Source organism: Xylocopa sonorina, chromosome 13, assembly GCF_050948175.1.
Source record: "Xylocopa sonorina isolate GNS202 chromosome 13, iyXylSono1_principal, whole genome shotgun sequence".
Taxonomy (NCBI): domain Eukaryota; kingdom Metazoa; phylum Arthropoda; class Insecta; order Hymenoptera; family Apidae; genus Xylocopa; species Xylocopa sonorina.
The window spans coordinates 1,590,723-1,596,870 of NC_135205.1; positions in this window are offsets into that span (position 1 = coordinate 1,590,723).

A 6,148-nucleotide genomic window follows, 5' to 3' on the forward strand; every position below is an offset into this window, starting at 1 on the left:
AAAAAGGATTTTTAACGATCGAAATCCTAACGGTAGATTCCTTTCATATAAAAAAAATATTCATGAAAAGTATGTTGAATAAGTTGAAAATTAAAACCCAAAAGTTTGTGAATAATGATTTACTATTGGAATGTCGCTTCCTGGATTATCCATGTAATGTAGGACGACATTACAGCACTAAAAATAGAATGGAATGCGATAAATATGGAATTCATTACAATATTCCCAACACTATTGTATCTCGTAGGTTGAGTTCGATTTAGACCTTTTTAAACCGGCCTGTATTTTGTATTTTTATTTAGATGGAACACTCTATGGATACTGGACCGATATTACTGTTGGGTCATCATCCACTCGACATTCTCGACAATCGACCAACGATAACTACTTCAGTGAAGGCTACAGCTACTTTTACATTGTATACCTATTATAGAAATATCATCTGAAGCAGCTTTAGTTGTATGGAATGATATTTCAAGGTCAATGTTCCTTGGATATATGTATACAACATTGCGAAGGAGAATGTTAAAATATAGCCATTTTTAGTTCTCTTTACTGACGAAAGATATTTGTTCGTTTGTTTGTAAAAAATGAATGCAAAGATGAAAAATTGCAATGACCAAACTTACCCGTGTGTTTCGTTTGATTTTCATTTTTTTAAAATACCGTTCCATCTAGGATATAATTCTGCAGACATTCTGTTAATACATTGATTATTGTTTGGTACTGAACAAATCGAAAGTATGTACCATATGCTCGTTGCTATGTAAAAACAATAGCCAGAAATACACTCTTCGTGTTCGTTAATCTTGACTTTACTCACTTGAAGAAATTGTGTTCAATCTAAAAACAGAATTAATGTGAAATATCTTGAAGTATGAAAAAAAGGTATAATAGCAGCCGATTAATAATAACACTCTAAAACATTTTGTTTATGCATTAATTAACAAAATTAAAAGTTGGTAACCGCGTATTGGCACTTTAAATTCACGTTTTTTGCAAATCAAATTCACCCTTCCGCAAATCAAATACATCTGCTTAAACATTTTATGAAAATTTTCATTCATAAAGGTAATTATTTTCAAGTAAATATAATTACTTTTATATAGACATCTCTACCTTTTTGAATGAAATTTCTTATTTGGTACCATCCAGTTTACATTTAGTGTCTCTTTTAAATAAAATATTTAAGTAGGAGTGCTCGATTTGCAAAAGGATGAATTTGATTTGCAAAAAGTAGAAAAATTCCTGAACAATTATTCTGTACATAAGGGTAAGTAATTATACTGGAGATGGAAAAAATATTTTTTTCATTTAACGTAACTATTTTTTCCAATCGTTAACAATTGCAAATGTAAATATTCCAACACTTTTGTTGGCAACGTACACTTGGTTAAATGCGTTCAATTTCTTTTTAACGAATTAATCAATATATAGACATATATGCATGACCCTATAACCTATGAAAACTAATTGCTTACGTGTCTGTCAATTACTAATACACGTTATCTCTATCTTGTTACTACGATCCTATTGGGTTGCCAAGAAAGTAATTTCGGTTTGCGCAAGTCGATAGCGTTATATTTATTTAGAAGACTTCTGTTAGAGTGTTATGATTTTTTTCCTTCTGAGAGTTGGCAGCTGATACCTTGTAGGTTATATTTGGCTTTTTATTCTCGCAAAGGCAAGAATGCGGCTGATATCCGACAGAGAGATATCTGAAGCTTACGGTGTCGATTGCTTAGCAGAACGCACGTGCCAGAATTAGTTTAAAAGAAGATTTTGTTCTGCAGATTTTTCACTTACAGATGAGCAACTTTCTGATCGACTTTCCGAAGTTGATGATCAAGTGAAAGCAATAATTGAATCGAATCGTCGTACAACGGTGCGAGAGATCGCAAAAAGATTAAATGTGTCACACGCAACAATTGAAAATCACATAAGACGTCTTGCACTCGTTAAGAAGCTTGATATTTGGGTTCCGCGTAAGTTCGAAGAAATTCACTTGATGCGACAAATCAATACTTGCGATACGTATTTGGAACGCGACGCAGTCGGCCCTTTCTTGAAACAAATTATCATTGGCCATGAAAAATGGATCGTCTACAAAAACATTAATCGAAAAAGATCATGGAAAACTGAATTGCATCGGAAAAAGCTCATGCTGTTAATTTGGTGGGATTCCAAAGATGTCCGTGTATATTGACCTGCTTCCAAGCAATCAAACAATCACGAAAAAGTAAAAAAGAAGAAGCTAGAATCGACAAATCGAAAAGGAATCAAACGAAATTATTAAAAAGCTTGGTTGGGAAGCGATATCGCATCGTTTATATAACTACCGGGTATTGTACCATAAGATTATCATTTATTTTGATGTTTACAAAACTTTTTAAATAGTAACTTTTAATTAGTTAATTTCAGTAACAACGATGACCTCGAATTGCAATTGGTCGAGCTTTTTACTGATAAGGCACAGAAGTTCTATTAACGCGGAATTATGAAGTTACCAGACAGATGGCAAAATGTCATCGAACAGAATGGAAGATATTCAAATGATTAAAGTTCATTTTTTGTATAGAAAGAATTGAGCTTTATTTCACACTGAATAAACCAAAATTACTTTTTCGCCAGCCCAATAGTGGATAATCTATTTCACGTTTTACTGTACAACGCGGTCCACAAGTGGTCGCTAACCATTCGAAGTGACCTCTCAGTCGAAGCTGTTTCGCGGCAAATTGGAAATATCTTAACAAGCGTGTATAAAGCGTACCCATCCTCGCAGACGACACGTCTGTTCTCTCGCCTCGAATGCCCGATAAGATAAAGGCAAAACTCACGAGGGCTCATCATTGTTGATTCATCGATCATCGTTCACGGCCGCAACTGCGTAATACATACTCTACAACTGCTTTCGACGCGCTATCGAAACGAAACGATCAATCTTATCGAGATAGATCGATATCGAAGAAACCGCGAACGAAGATGGTTCGAGGGAAAACGCAAGCATCGCATCGTGTATTCCGGTTCTCGCGCTTCTGTTTCTCTTTTTCGGTACCGTCGATCTAAAAACTTCCCTTTCTCAACGCCCTTTTTTGCACGGTGGACCGTGTGCTTTGGTGAACAATTTTTTCTGTTCAAATCATCGTGTGTCGTTAATCATTTTGTAACCTCGAGTATACCGCAATTAATGTATCTACGAGTAGATCTTCGCAAGGGTGCAACCAACCAATTTTTCTTCATCGCCTAATATTATTGTAAATTGTAATCGACGTTCTAGGTTTCGCAAATGCGCAAGCCTCGAAGAAACCAGCATATTACCATATAAAGTAAGCGCGCTCCTAATCCTCCGCTTGCGAGTACCTCGAAATTATCGATCGATTCTTCTCTGGTTTTCCTTATATATGTACACGGACATTCCTGTATCGTCCTTGGAGCGTTCGTTTGCAGGCCACGGTAACGCGGTGGACGAATGAAGATCAGCGAGGGGAAGGACGATTAGGAAATGATCCAAGATAAATGGCTGGACGTATATATATACATAGACATGGTAATCGTTGGTAAAAGATGTAGCTTATTGTAAGCGTAAGGTGTGCTGAATGAGCGATCGATCGTGCGCGCAAATAAAAATAAGGGAAACGCAGCTGGCAACGCGGTCAGAATCACCGCGTAGACGCGGTATAACTTCTCGACGCGTAGATACGTATGCTTTGAGCGTAGCGAGTGCTAATGCACCGAGGTCACCAGGAAGCCGCTATCTAAGGCACACGCGATTGCGAGAGTCCGGTATCGTTTGCGCGCTCTTTCTTTGTAACGAACAGCTGGTCGTGCTGAGTCAGTGGTACGGCCTTGATTGCGCCGTACCGGAAGATCCGACTTGCTTTCGTTGCGGCTGCTCGTCCGACGCGCACACGTGTTTCTCGCGCCCACCACGAGAAGGCTAACCCCGCCGTCGTGAAAACCTTTCGACGGTTTTATCCCATTATCTCCTGGTTCGCCGTCGACCTCCCATCATCCGGCTAGATATTAGTCGAATTATCGCAACGTACGGCGATAAAAAAAAAAAGGAAAGAAAAAAATAGCCGCGACGGGAATGCGCGGCACGGTGGCGGTGCCCGATAGCGGCCGCTGACGCGGTATTTTGCAATCTGTCCCGGTGTTCGGAGACTTAACCTAATTGCGCAGTAGCTAGGATCGCCAGTAGCAAAGTGGGAATCGCGACGCGACGTACCCGGACATTCCTAATCGGATCCACGCGGGCCGCAGATAAGACCTTCCGAGAAGATTATCGTGGAAGCGCGGCGCGTACCCCCGGCCTTCTGCGCGCCGTTCCGCGCGACACCGCCGCTCGAAACTTCAACACCGAATAATTCGAGCCGCGTTCATTTTTACGAACTACCTCTTCCTCTTCCTCCTCCTCCTCCTCCTCCTCCTCCTCCTCCTCCTTCTCCTCCTGGTAGACGGAAACCCATCCGTGTTTCGCGTCGCATCGCGGCAGCCGCGAAAGACCTAAAAACCCAGATAACGCGCGTACAACGTCCGCGTTCAGGAAGACAATAACGATTCGAGTGATTCACGGTGACCGATAAAACTGGATACACCGTAACTGCGTAAATACTTGTACTTTGCCCTTACTGTTAACAGCGGACGTCATCGCTGCGAAGCGTTCGCGTTGCAGTCTTCGCTGTTCCATTTCCATCGCAACCGCCAGACTGCCAATTCGGAAGAGGTATATTACTCGCTGTTCGAGTATAGACGTTTTATCTTTCGTCTCTTCGATCGCTCCTGTCCTCTCTTTCTAGTTTTAATAATACACACCGTTTCGAGATTAAGCTGGTCGCTGTCCTTGCTACTTAAGTACCTCCTTCCAAAGTGGAAGACAGCGATAAGACGCAAGTTAACGCACGATTCCATTTAACGTACCAATTTAATCTCTGTGCTCTGGCTTGTTCTCGGCTCTCCTATTTATCACGATAAAGAATATAACAGCGAACTAATCGGATAGATTACCCGCTGCGAAATATGCCGTAAATAAGTACCTGGTTGGTCACGAGGCGAGCGCATATCCATGGGATACTAATACAGTTAACCACCGTATAACACGGTATTTCTACATCTCGATTTCCGACGAACGTCCTAATAAATCTTGTCACGAGCATCGTCTACGATCCGATCGTTCTCACACAAGTAAACCATAATTTATGTATTCTAAAGATAAGCCGATGAAAGAATTCTTTTCACTCGTTAATTGTTTTACGTATTGTAATACTCCAACGAACGTATTTCTAATAATTATAAAAGTACAAATACGTTTCTTATAGTTCATAGAACGGTAAGCATAATGCATATTGGTTTGTTTCGTCGACGGCGAAATTCGATGAAAACCCTTCTCAATTGCAATTGACACGCTCTCGATCGAACAGACGAGAAATAACGAAAGAAAAGAAAACGCGGCGATTCGAATTGTGCGACAGCCACGGCGTGGAATAAGAGACGAGGAAGAGCTGATAGCACGCAGCTGCTCCTGATCGCGTCGATCCTTCTTTATCACCGTTCTTATCCCGTTCCTATCGTTCAGACTCGTACCATCGAACGGCGCGCTTTCGTGATTCCCTCTCACACCGCGATCGGTTTCTGAAACGGCGAACGATCGATCAACCATCGTCGTTTTACCGAATTTTCGCCAGCTTCGAATATTTATGTTATCTCTTGCGCGTTCGTGCACCCGCAACAGTCATGTTGGAAGTCGTATACGATATATGGCTTTCTCGAACGGTGCAGCCGTGAATCACATCGTGAGTCAGTGCGCGTGTTGCGACAAATGCGCGGGTCCGTAACGCGATCGGATTTCGAACGAACGCGATTCGAACTTCGTTCATTTTCGTTTCCTGGAAAACCTTCGAACGTGTCTATGCATATATTTGGTTGGTTTCTTGGTAAATTACCTGTTTTTTTTACGTCAACTTTATTCCTTCGAAACACATGAGAATACGAACAGCGACGCTACACTTTTGTCAGTACTGCATCCGACTTACCATGTAATTGGTAGAAAATGTCTAAAAAAGATCTGAAACTAATGGTTTTTGAAACCATGTCTATTGAAACGTTTTTTTTCTCAACATTTTTCATTTACCTCGTATATTTTATATTG